This window comes from Pyrus communis, chromosome 2 (assembly GCF_041283825.1).
Source record: "Pyrus communis isolate YQ-2024b chromosome 2, ASM4128382v1, whole genome shotgun sequence".
NCBI classification, from domain to species: Eukaryota; Viridiplantae; Streptophyta; class Magnoliopsida; order Rosales; family Rosaceae; genus Pyrus; species Pyrus communis.
Window position 1 is genome coordinate 16647361 of NC_142566.1, and position 14688 is coordinate 16662048.

Here is a 14688-nt window from a genome sequence, read left to right on the forward strand (position 1 = left end):
AATTTTTTTTCATTTTTATTTTTGTTCCTTGATTCTCACTCATTTGATTTGTTCAATTTAAAATTAAAAAAAAAATTAGTATCTGGTCCTTAGTTACTAATGTTTGCTGACTCCTTATTAGTTTTTAAATTTTGATCGAAATTCCTAACATAAATGTATTAATGAATTTACATGTCAGTTACATAATTTTTTTTTTAAATTAAATTTGATTTAGGGTTTTAATACTCACACCCTTATAAAACTTCTAATTAGTTTTCAATTCAAAACATTTCCCAAAAAAAAAAAAAAAAATTATTAGAATAAGTTTGTACCCATTAATTTCTTATATAAAATGATTTTTGTTGCGGCCTATATTTAAATGACATGAGAATGGGGCCCGCGACATAGAGAGAATAGAGAGAGATGTGTTTGTAGGATTGTGTAGAGGAATGTGTATGTTATTCCCCCTATGTAGTGCCTTTATTTATAGTAATAAGTGAGAGAATAAATCCTTCTCCTCTAAGGAATACAAGTCCATATAGGACAAAATAATTAGAATCAAATCTAATCTAGGATTTACAAAATTACACTTAAATAAGAAGTTTATAACACTACCCCTTGCGTGTGTAAATACTCAAGTAGATTTGGCATCATGTAGAGGTTAAGGAAGTCGATTCGTCGGCGTTGATTTTGGGAACAAGCTATTCTCAATATGGTAGGAACTTGCAGAAAGAAGTAAGTCTCACAAAAAACACTATGGCTATGGTAACAACCCGAGTAGGGACAAAATCCATAGTCTAAAGAAAAATGAGTGAGCAATGCAAAGTTAAATGAAATGTCTACAGGACATCATCAGGGATATGATCAACCCAAGGTGGGTGCCTCGTCAAATCCTCGTTAGATAGCAAATACCTAGTGGAAAAAATGCTCTTAATTGTAGGGAAAAAGAGTACATTAAGATCAAGCAAGTAGTCTTTAGGATACTCCCCTTGAGTTTGACACAATTCCAAAGAGAACTAGCAATGTTAGAACTCAGAAAGTTTACGCATACCAATTCCTTGAACAAGCTTCTGAAACATCGCCTTCGGTAGTGATTTGGTGAAAAGGTCAGTCAAATTGTCTTGTGAACGGATTTGTGTGACTTCAATCTTCTGATGCTCTTGTTGTTGATGTAACCTTTCTTGAGTTGTTCGATGCATGCTGCGTTATCCTCATACACCGTTGTTGGGACATCAATGACGGGGTAAAGATCGCAGGAGCTTCAAATATGGCCCACAATTGCTCTTAACCAAAAATATTCCCGAGTTACTTCGTATAAGGTGAGAATTTCAGTATGGTTAGACGAAGTGGCAACTAAGGTTTGCTTAGTTGACCTCCAAGAAATTACGGTGCCTCTAATGGTAAAGACATAAGAGCGCACCTTGTGCGGATTCGATAAGTATCATGTGTCGGCATAACCAACAAGGCGAGAATCAACTCGAGATAAGGGAGTACGGCTAGGGATAGAACAAGGCCAAATCTGTAATACCGTTAAGATAACGGAAGATGTCTTTAACACCAGTCCAGTGACTAGTTAAGATAACGGAAGATGTCTTTAACACCAGTCCAGTGACTAGTCAAATACTCACTTAGACAGTTATACCGCATTCTTCCGTATTGCTTCAAAGCGTAGAGTGAACTTTTCAACTGAATTGAGAGTGTGTTCTAGGGTTTGGAAATATTTGATCCAGTCAATGTAAGTCTTTCGGGAACTTTGATATAATTTTCGTACCAAGATCCCTATAGAGATACACAATTACTATGTCCATCAGCTGCATACTTAGTTTTTCAGAAACAACCAAACAAATAAGGTAGCGAAAAGTAATCACATCCATAACAGGTGAATAAGTTTCATCATATTCAATCCTAGGGCGTTGTGAGAAGCCTTGCACAACATGACGAGCTTTGTAACGCATAATTTCATTATTCTCATTACGCTTCCTAATGAAAACCCACTTGTAGCCAACAGGCTTCACATGTGGAAGAGTAGGAGTTACAGGTCCAAACACTTTACGTTTCGTAAGCAAATCGAGTTCAACTTGGATTGCTTGTTTCTAGTTTGACCAATCGGTTCTACGTCGACATTCATCAACGGAACGGGGTTTAATGGCATCAATCCACATAATCTCAGTAGTTACTGCATATGCTAATGCAGTATGGTTAGACAAAGTGGCAACTAAGGTCTGCTTAGTTGACCTCCAAGAGATTGCGGTGCCTCCAATGGTAAAGACATAACCCGTTTGAAAGTGCACCTTGTGCGAATCTAATAAGTATCATGTGTTAGCATAACCAATAAGGCGAGAATCAACTCGAGATAAGGGAGTGCGGCTAGGGATAAAGCAAGGCCAAATCCGTAATACCCTTAAGATAATGGAAGATGTCTTTAACACCAGTTCAGTGACTAGTCAAATACTCACTTAGACGGTTATACCGTATTCTTCCATATTACTTCAAAGCGTAGAGTGAATTTCTCAGCTGAATTGAGAGCGCGTTCCAGGGTTTGGAAATATTTGGTCCAGTTAATGTAAGTCTTTCAGGAACTTTGATATAAAATTTCCGTACTAAGATCCCCATAGAGATACACAGTTACTATATCCATCAGCAGCATACTCAGTTTTTCGGAACTACCAAACTGATAAGGTAGCGAAAAGTAATCACATCCATAACGGGTGAATAAGTTTCATCATAGTCAATCTTGGGGCGTTGTAAGAAGCCTTGCGTAACAAGACGAGCTTTGTAATGCATAATTTCATTCTTCTCATTACGCTTCCGAATGAAAACCCATTTGTAGCCAACGAGCTTCACATGTGGCGGAGTAGGAGTTACAGGTCCAAACACTTTACGTTTCGCAAGCAAATTGAGTTCAACTTGGATTGCTTGTTTCTAGTTTGACCAATCGGTTCTACATCGACATTCATCAACGGAACGGGGTTTAATGGCATCACTCAACATAATCTCAGTAGCTACTGCATATGCTAATGCAGTATGGTTAGATTAAGTGGCAACTAAGGTTTGCTTAGTTAACCTCCAAGAGATTGCGGTGCCTCCAATGGTAAAGACACAACTCATTTGAAAGTGCATCTTGTGCGGATCCGATAAGTATCATGTGTCGGCATAACCAACAAGGCGAGAATCAACTCGAGATAAGGGAGTGCGGCTAGCGATAAAACAAGGCCAAATCTGTAGTACCCTGAAGATAACGAAAGATGTCTTTAACACCAGTCCAGTGACTGGTCAAATACTCACTTAGACGGTTATACAACATTCTTCCATATTGCTTCAAACGTAAAGTGAACTTCTCAGCTGAATTGAGAGCGTGTTCCAGGGTTTGGAAATATTTGATCCAGTCAACGGAAGTCTTTCAGGAACTTTGATATAAATTTCCGTACTAAGATCCCCATAAAGATACACAGTTACTATGTCCATTAGTTGCATACTCAGTTTTTCAGAAACTACCAAACTAATAAGGTAGCGAAAAGCAATCACATCCATAACGGGTGAATAAGTTTCATCATAGTCAATCCTGGGGTGTTGTGAGAAGCCTTGCGCAACAAGAAAATCGAGTTCAACTTGGATTGCTTGTTTCTTAACCAATCGGTTCTGCGTCGACATTCATTAACGGAACGAGGTTTAATGGCATCACTCAACATAATCTCGGTAGCTACTGCATATACTAATGCAGTATGGTTAGACAAAGTGGCAACTAAAGAGATTACGATGCCTGCAATAATCAGTTTGAAAGCGCACCTTGTGCAGATCCGATAAGTATCATGTGTCGGCATAACCAACATGGCAAGAATTAACTCGAGATAAAGGAATGCGGCTAGGGATAGAACAAGGCTAAATCCGTAGTACCCGTAAGATAATGGAAGATGTCATTAACACCAGTTCAGTGACTAGTCAAATACTCACTTAGACGGTTATACCACATCCTTCTGTATTGCTTCAAAGCGTAGAGTGAACTTCTCAGCTATAATGAGAGTGTGTTCCAGGGTTTGGAAATATTTGATCCAATCAATGTAAATCTTTCGGGAACTTTGATATAAATTTCCGTACCAAGATCCCCATAGAGATACACAGTTATTATGTCCATCAGCTGTATACTAAGTTTTTCAGAAACTACCAAACAGATAAGGTAGCAAAAAGTAATCACATCCATAACGGGTGAATAAGTTTCGTCATAGTCAATCCTGGGACGTTGTGAGAAGCCTTGCGTAACATGACAAGCTTTGAAACGCATAATTTCATTCTTCTTATTACGCTTCTGAATAAAAATCCATTTGTAGGCAACGGGTTTCACATGTGGAGGAGTAGGAGTTACAAGTCCAAACACTTTAGGTTTAACAAGCAAATCGAGTTCAACTTGGATTGCTTGTTTCTAGTTTGACCAATCGATAATACGTCGACATTCATCAACGGAACGGGGTTTAATGGCATCACTCAACATAATCTAAGTATCTACTGCATATGCTAATGTAGTATGGTTAAACGAAGTGGCAACTAAGGTCTGCTTAGTTGATCTCCAAGAGATTGCGGTGCCTCTAATGGTAAAGACATAACCCGTTTGAAAGTGCACCTTGTGCGGATCCGATAAGTATCATGTGTTGGCATAACCAACAAGGCAAGAATCAACTCGAGATAAGGAAGTGTGGCTAAGGATAAAACAAGGCTAAATCCGTAGTACCCTTAAGATAATGGAAGATGTGTTTAAGACCAGTCCAGTGACTAGTCAAATACTCACTTAGACGGTTATACCGCATTCTTCCGTATTGCTTCAAGGCGTAGAGTGAACTTCTCAGTTGAATTGAGAGCGTGTTCCAGGGTTTGGGAATATTTGATCCAATCAATGTAAGTCTTTCAGGAACTTTGATGTAAATTTTCATACTAAGATCCCTATAGAGATACACAGTTATTATGTCCATCAGCTACATATTCAGTTTTTCAGAAACTACCAAACTGATAAGGTAGCAAAAAGTAATCACATTCATAACAGGTGAATAAGTTTCATCATAGTCAATCCTGGGGCGTTGTGAGAAGCCTTGCGCAACAAGACGAGCTTTGTAACGCATAATTTGATTCTTCTCATTACGCTTCCGAATGAAAACCCACTTGTAGCCAACGGGCTTCACTTGTGGAGGAGTAAGAGTTACAGGTCCAAACACTTTACATTTCGCAAGCAAATCGAGTTTAACTTGGATTGCTTGTTTCTTGACCAATCGGTTCTACGTTGACATTCATCAGCGGAACGGGATTTAATGGCATCATTCAACATAATCTTAGTAGCTATTGCATATGCTAATACATCGTCGACGATCATCTCATTTCTACACTAAACATTATCTAAGCTAGCATAATAAACCGAAATCTCATGATTCTCGGGAGGTGGATTTGTCTCTTCAAGAACGCTTCCGTAACCTAGAATTTCCTCATGAGTTGGATAGAATGAGTACGCGACAATTGAATTCATGGTAAGCTCTTCAGGTGCTTATGTCGTGGGTTTCCTCTTCCAGGGGTATGAATCCTTTAAACTAAGTAGTCTGCCATGCTTATGTAGAGGCAGATGATTGGCTAGCCGCTAATGTACGTGGATCAACTAAAGTGGCGTCCCGGCCCTCTAAAAGGGAAGTCCATTGTACATTTGGTACATCCATCATTGTAAGCATATTCGCAGTTGGAATAAGTGATCTTGTCATTCGCGCTAAATTGGTGAAAGCATTTGGCATGCTCTGAGCTATGCTCTGAAGATCTAGTATACAATGCATTTTAGTTTCAGACTGAGCGGTGCAGAGATCTAAATGAGACAAAGTGGGAGTCGTCAACGATATTTCGCGTCGTTCTTCAGGAAAATTGACATTCTTATCTCTCCCTAACAATAGAAAGATTGTCTCATAGAAGTGACAATCTGCGAAATGAGCAGTAAACAGATCACCTATCAAAGATTCTAGGTAACGAATAATCGAAGGAGAATCATATCCAACATAGATTCCTATATTTCGCTGAGGCTCTATTTTTGTATGTAAGGGTGGCAAAATCAACACATAGACTGCACAACCAAAAATGTGCAGATGCGGTATGTCAGCTTCGTATATGGTAACCAACTGAATAGCGCTATATGGTTGGGTCGCAACGGGCCTCAGGTGGACCAACATGGCTGCATGCAATATTGCATGGCCCCAAGGAACAATCGAAAGCTTGGTACATATAACTAACAATCGAGCAATCATTTGTAAGAACTTAATGAATGCCTCTATCAGGCCGTTCTGGGTGTGAACATGGGGTACTGGATGTTCAACTTCAACCCTAATCGACATGCAATAATCATCAAAAGTTTAAGGTGTGAATTCTCCAGCATTATCCAATTGAATATTTTGATCGGATAATCAGGGTGGTGAGCTCTAATCTTGATAACCTGAGCCAACAGTTTGGAGAATGCAGTGTTTCTTGTGGACAACAAGCACAAATGTAACCAACATGTGGAAGCGTCAACCAAAACCATAAAATATCTAAATGGTCTGCAGCTAGGGTGAATCGATCCACAAATGTCCCCCTGAATCATTTGTAGAAAAGTAGGAGGATTCGAGCGAATTTTGTCATAAGAAGGCTTAATAATAAGTTTTCCCATGAAGTAGGTTTGACATGCGATTCCTTGAATCAAACCTAAACTTCGAGTTAGTCGATGCCCGTGTGATGATTTGAGGATACAGCGCATCGCTATTTGTCCAGGGTGTCCCAAACTATTATGCCGGAGTGTAATTTCATGTGTGGTCCTAGAGGTAAGGCCAACCACATAGTGACTTTCTATGAGGCGTATGATCATAGTATACAGACCAATCCGGATACACTCCATCTTTTCTAGAATACACTTCTGGGCATATTTGTATGAAGTTATGCGAAGAACTTCAACTTTATTTTCTACATAGGTTGCCACATGGTAATTGTTATCTCTAATGTCTTTGAAACTCAACAACGTTCTTCCGACACACGGAGAATAAAATGCCTCATTAATGGTCAAAATTGTACCATTGGGCAACATTATGCGTGCCTTACCGTATCATTCGATAAGGTTGGATGGGCTTGAGAGGGTTGTCAATGGTGCATTCTTAGGTATAAAGTTAATGAAATAGATGCGTTCATGCAAAACGGTGTGCATCGTTGCATTATCTGCCAGGCAATAAACTTCCCATTAGTCATACCTAGAATGAAAATTAATTTAAAGCAGTCACATTCATAAAAGTTCTAAAAACAAATATCCATTCAAAATAATTTTTAAGTATTCAAGGATAGTAATTAATTAAAAACTTAATATCGAAAAACAAATCACCAACAAATAATCCAAACATCAAGGAAAATTGTTCAAAATTTAACCAAAAACAAGGGTAGGGTTCGGCCACTAGGTGGAATTCAGCCCCAATGTCTAAATTTCAACTAGAAAAATAGTTATGTCTAAGATTCTAATCTTTCATAGAGGTAACGGCCTCTTGAAAATCAAAAATCTCCATCTTGGTACTCTCCGGTTCATCTACTTGCATAAAGTTTGATTCAAACTTTTTATGACAAGAATGATAGTTAGTTATAACTTTATGGGGAGCTCGGAAAACAAAAGACTAATGGTCCTTTGAACCACAGCAATAAAACATATCCTCATCCATGGTTTCAGGTGCTTTGCCCTTATTCTTGAAGTTTGGGGCCTTAAGAGCAAGGTTAGGGTGCTTCTGGGCTTTGTTTCCTCCCTTAGATGAGCCTTGGCTCTGTTAACCTTGACAGGGTGGTTTCTGGTCACCCCAGTAGATCGAGCTTGATGATTTTGCACCAATAACTGATTCTGCTTTTCAACGAAAAGTAAAATAGAGATCAAATTCGAAAACTTAGTGAACTTATGAGTTCTATATTGTTGCTGCAAGACAATATTAGTAGCAGAGAAGATCGAATAGGTATTCTCAGGAGATCTTCTTCAGTCAAAGTTTCGTCATAAAACTTGAGAAGTGATCGGATTCTACAAACTTCATAATTATATTCATTCACATACTTAAATTATTAAAAGCGCAATTGCTGCCAGTCATGGCTTGCTTCAGGCAAGAAGATGTCATTTTGGTGATCAAAATGATTAGCCAAAGCCATCCATGGTGCTCGTGGATCCTCCTCAGTAAGGTACTCGGTTTGCAATACATTATGAATATGTCTTCAAATGAAGATCATGGTAGTGGTTTACTTAGCTTCACCAACTGGGTTATCAGTCTTATCTTCAGTGGCGGGACACAAATTCTTTGCAGTGAAGCGGAGCTTCACATCTTAGACCCATTTGAGGTAGTTCCTTCTAGAAACCTCCACAGCGATGAAGTCAAATTTGTTCAAATTCGACATGTTCCTATCACAAAGTAAATGGACAAGATGTGGTTAGTGTAATGGAGAAAAATAAATCCATTCACATAGGAGTAGAACATTCAGGTTCTAATAGACATGTATTGGTTTAAATTAGCATGAAAAACTTCGGGTTTTCATGGGTGATGTTTTTAAGGAAAACTTCAGGTTTTCAAACAAGGCATGTTTCTAGAAACTTCAGGTTTCGAAATAATTGTGAACTTTAGGTTCATATGTTTCTGCAGACAAAGACAAATATATACACAGAAATATGCAACAAGAAAATATGCAAATAGCACTTTAGGTCTATAATTATAATTATAATTGAATTAATTAGTTTGACTTCGGGTCAAATTTAAAGTGTGGAGAAAAAATTATAAAACCCATAGTGCCTAAAAAAATAGGCAATAAAAACTCGAGGCCTAAAAAAACTTGGACAAAAGCCCACAGGTAGGTTGAGTAAATTGGTGTCATGAGGTCCAGGCCCAAAACTAGGATGAGGTAGGCACGGGTTGATCATGCCCTTTTTAGTATTTGGGTTGCAAGCCCAGTAGTAGCAAACAGGTTGCAGCAATAGCCCCAAATATGAGAGGTCCATAAGGGCACTGATCAATTGTGGCAAGAAGCAAACTGGGTTGATAAGTTGTGCTGTGAAGCAATCTGGACAGTTCCCTCAAATTGCCCATCCGTCTGAGGGTGATAAGTTGTGCTGTGAAGCAATCTCGAACCAAGAGCTTCCTGAAAAGCCACCCAAAACTTAGAAGTGAATTTAGGATCCCGATCAGAAATGATACTAACCAGAACACGATGGTATTTGCGAAATAAACCGTTATGCCAATTGACTCAACGAGTAATTTTCTCGAACGGGTATGAAATGTGCTGACTTGGTGAGTCGATCCACTATTACCCAAATATCATCATAACCATTTCACATACGAGGTAACTTGTACATAAAATCCATAGTAATATCTTCTCATTTCCACTAAGGTAAGGGAAGTGGCTATAATAACCCAAAAGGTCTTTTCCTCTCTGCCTTGACTGGCTAATAAACTGCACAACGACTCATGTACTCAGCAATTTCTCTTTTCATACTAGGCCAATAATAGAAAGGTCGAATATTGTAATACATCTGGGTACTCCCAAGATGCATCACATAAGCCGAAATATGCGCCTCATCAAGTATATCTTTCTTTAATTCTTCGATATTAGGCACGTACATTCAATTAGCCTACATCAGTATACCATTGGAATCCCTAATCATGAAATCTTTCTTTTTCCCATCAGAAACTGCCTGAATTAATTCCTGAGATTCCTCATCATTCATTTATGCCTCGAGCACACGATCTATCAAGATTGGTCTGACTCGAAAACAAGCAAGTAGGGCTTCTTCTTGATCTTCCACTTCTAAATCAACTCTAGTATATCTCAATTATATGAGAAGAGGGATACGGCAAGCATGTAAAGCATTAAGTTGACCACATGATTTCCTGCTAAGTGCGTCTACCATAGTGTTTACACGACCAAAATGATAATCAATCGTGCAATCATAATCACTGAACAATTCTATCCACCTCTGTTGTCGAAGATTAAGATCCTTCTGAGTGAAAAATGTACTTGAGGCTTTTATGATCTGAGAAAATCCGACACTTTTCCCTATAAAGATAATGCCTCCAAATCTTCAAAACAAAAACAATAGCCACCAATTCAAGATCATGAGTATGATAATTCATCTCGTGGGGCTTCAATTATCGTGAAGCATAAGCAATCACCCTGCCATGCTGCATTAACACACAACCCAAGCCATTCAAGGAAGCATCACTATAACTCTCAAAGTTCCCACTATCATCTGGAAATGCTAAAACAGGTGCATGAGTGACGCAATATTTCAACTGCTAGAAACTTCGCTTGCAATCATCATCTTACTCAAACTTAACTTCCTTCCTAGTTAACCTTGTCAATGGCAAAGCTATAACTGAGAAATCTTTCACAAAATGTTGATAATAGCCGACTAGGCCCAGAAAACTCCGTACTTTCGTGACAGTACGAGGTTGTTCCCAATTCTTTATTGTAGCTACCTTTTGAGGGTCCACAAGAATACCCTGAGCTAAAATCACATTTCCTAAGAACGACACTTGATCCAGCCAAAATTGACATTTACTAAATTTAGCATACAGTTGATGCTCCCTCAACTTATTCAAAACCAAGTGAGATGTCTAGTGTACTTCGCCTTAGATTTAGAATATACCAAAATATCATCTATGAAAACAATAACAAACCTATCGAGGTACAGGCGAAATACCCGATTCATTAAATCTATAAAGGCAGCTGGAGCATTCGTTAACCCGAATGGCATTACAAGGAACTTGTAATAACCATATCGAGTTCGAAATGTTATTTTTGGAACATCCTCACGCTTAATCTTCAACTGATAATACCCAGATCTCAGGTCAATCTTTGAAAATACACAGGTACTCGAAGCTGATAAAAAAATCATCAATACGAGACAACGGATAACGATTTTTAATTGTTACCCGGTTCAACTATCGATAATCAATACACAACCTCAGAGTTCCGTCTTTCTTTCGCACGAACAATATTGAAGCTCCTCATGATGAAGTACTAGGCTGAATAAAATCCTTATCAACAAGTTCTTGTAACTCGGTTTTCAATTCCCTTAATTCAGCAGGAGTCATTCGATAAGGGGTTAAAGAAATATGATCAATACCTGGAATTAAATCTATAGTGAATTCCACCTCACGATCTGGTGGTAGCCTAGGTAAATCATCAAGAAAGACATCAGGAAAATGTCTAACTACTCGAACATCATCCACACGAGTAGAAGTATCCTTGTTCAGCACTACATATGCTAAATAACCTTGACATCCTTTCCTTAACAATTTCTTCGCTCTCACGATTGAGATAACACCCTATCTCAATCCACAATGTTTGTCAACGAAAGTGACCACATGCAAGCCCGGTCGATGGAAAGTGACAACTTTCTCATACCAATCCAACTTGGCACGATTATAATGTAACCAATCCATACCTACAATGACATCAAAATCGACAATGTCCAGAGGAACAAGATTAGCTGGCATCACGACATCCTCCACTAGAACAGGACATCCCTAATACTCCCAGCTAACATAACAAGTTTCACCTTTAGGAATTGAAAATTCTAACTTATAACCGAGGGGTGTGGGGTGAGGTTAAGTATTTTGAGCAAACATATGAGAAATAACAGAGTGTGTGGCACCTGAATCAATTAATACTCTAGCAAAATGACCAAGAATGTTTAACATACCCATAATCAAATCAGGATTACTGTAGGCATCCTGCAATGTAATGTGGTGGACATGTCCCGACGTCTACTGTCGACCTTAATGACCTCTATTATTATGATTTCTACGTCCCTGCATACCTCGTCCCTAACTAGGCTGATTAGGCTGCCTCACCGATCCTGCACGACTAAAAGCAACCTCAACATTCTAGGATTACCCTCTAGGATACCATTGTGATCCATCGTCTTGGTATGGTGTATATGGGGCATAAGCTCCTTGATACGGTGGATAACCACCCTGATAATACGAATCAACTGGATACTGATAGGCTCCACTAGAATACAGAACTACATCCCCCTAATAGTGGTAAGCACCACCGTAACCCGTCAGGGTATATCCACGAGGCCCTGGAACCTGCTGAAAAGGAACTGCTAGTGGTAATGCAGGCTAGGGTTTCTGCTAGTTCTGTGAGCACTGGTAAGCTCGATGCCCCATTTGACCACAAGTAAAACACCCACTACTCCCTCGTCTACACTCACCGAAGTGACGATATTGCACCTATGACAAAGTGAAGCACCTGGACTGCTAGAATCTCTCCGTCTCTATAATCGGGAACCTCCTGAAGATCGGCCGCCCCTCTGCTGTGTAGTAGAACTCGAACCACCACTGGATGAACCAAATCTAGTACCACTTTGTTTGAAGTTCTGTGTTTTATGATAACCATGCAATGACTGCCCTTTATCTTTATTATGTGACACAACCCGACCGGAGTCGAGACGTGTTGGCCGTCACGTGAGGGTAATGTAGCCAAGTGCACAATAAAAGTGACAATGATATGAAAATATGAGTAAATAAAAACCAAAATTAACTAATTTACACTAGGGGTAAATATAATTAAGTATGAAGGTGTTAAAGCCAAGATACAAGTATCTTAGAGCGTAGGTAACATACTTGCAGCCTAGCAGACTAAGTATTAATTATACAAGATAGGAAGAAGATTCCTACATTTATTTGGAAGACTGTCAGAACCGCCTATAAGTCCTCGTAAGCCACAGAGATATTCAACTAGCTAAAACCTGGAGGGGCGTAAAATAGAAAATGTGAGTGGGCTAAAACAAAGCTTTTGAAAATATATTTATCTTTCTGAATGTACTAACCCTTTACTGTAAAACCTGTATAATTTCCTACTGTGACCTATATAAAAGATCATGCTCAAGAGCAGTGAAAACCAAGATATGCCACGTCAAAGTGTCTCAGTAAGAAAATGTGGGGTAAGCCAGGTGATATGAATAAATGTAAAATAGTATGCCAGCAGGAGTTACCTACTGTGACCTATACGGTTGAACCTATAACTTATCAAGTATGCCTGCATATTAGTCGGAACCACTTATTGTGGTCTGTACGACAGGGCTGGGTATATATAAGTACGCTCAAGTGCTACGATCGCATGAAGACTGTGCGAATAATTGCTGATCACCTACGAGTCAGAACTACCTATTGTGGTTTGTACGACACGGTTGTGCACTAAACTTGATCCAAGGTGAGCATGCAGTACGGAAGGTGAATATCACGTGAAGGACTGTGCCCTGACCATGGGTTGGAGCACTAACACCATGTTGCAGGATAATGAGCTCGAAATGCCACTACATATAACCACACATAATGCAACTAATACCATCATGATGTACTCACCTGAAGCTTACCTGAGCCTCCGCAGCATCATTCAATACCATGTATAACTATACTAATGCAATACTAAAATGTAATGCACTTATGACATGCCATTTAAAACATAAGTTCATTTAAAACAGTTTCTGGGAATCGTAAGCATATATACATATATAGAAAACAAAAGCCCATTCACTGGTAAGCAGCAGGATCGTAGCCTCTAAGTCTCGCTTGACCACGCTTGTTCTCAAGGTACGTCTCACCTATATGTGAAATAACTAATTTAACGTTAATTTTAAAGCACATACAAAAACCCTAGGAATAACTTCTCATACATTGCTCAAATGGGGTGTTTGAATATATCAAAGTGACATACTCAACACCACGAACACCCCTATATTTTTAGAAAAATTTTCTGACGTTCCACGCGCTCTTACGCATAGGCCAAGGCACGGGCACACACGCCGACCACGTGCAAGCACGTGCCTAGCACGTTGACAGAATCCCTAATCGCGTTAGGGAATATGCCATTAAATAATAGAATATTCTGTTAAAAAGTTACCTGACGCCGTCAGTATATTTTGTTAAGGTTGACGGAATATTCTCTTCCTTCCCCTGTGGGCTTCGCTAGAGCTGCTGTTTGTTTCGCCGGTTTTTGGGAAATCTTAAAACTTTAATATCTTCATCATTTTTCAACCAAATTCCACGAATTTTATATGGATTTGAAGCTCTCAACTAGAAGAACACAATCTTACCTATTTGAGGTCTTAAAACAGACGGAAAATGGTCTGAATAAGGCTTTGAACAACCGGCCAAACCTGCAACTCCAGGTTCTCGCCTATTCCAATGTTCAAACTGCTCCAAAACTAATCTAGGGTCCAGATTAAATTGATTAGGACCCGCCTCGAGCCTTTAAACCTTAGAAAAAGACCAAGATCATGAAGGAGCAAGATACACCTCGTAGGAGCTTGTGAGTTCATGACTTCCCGACGTCTATTTCTCGACCTAAAGGCATGGATGAACTAGTGGAGTCACGAGAAAAGTGATGGTGGTGTCTAGATACTTGATCCGTGAGGTTTAATGGTGTTTGTGAGCTAGAAGTCTATGATTGTACGGACAAGGAGAAGGGTTGAGAAGATGAAGGAGAGAAGGTATATGTGTATGTGTGTGGGCTACGGGATTGGGTAGAATCAAAAGGTCACAAGCCCTAATTGGGCTATAGAATTTAGGGCATAAACAAATGAGTCCAAATAGAAATAAAACCAACCCAATTTCACTTATTCGTTCGTAACATTTTTGTTATGAACCCGATTCGACCCTAATTTGGGTCGACGAGCTCGTGACATCAAATACAATTTAATTA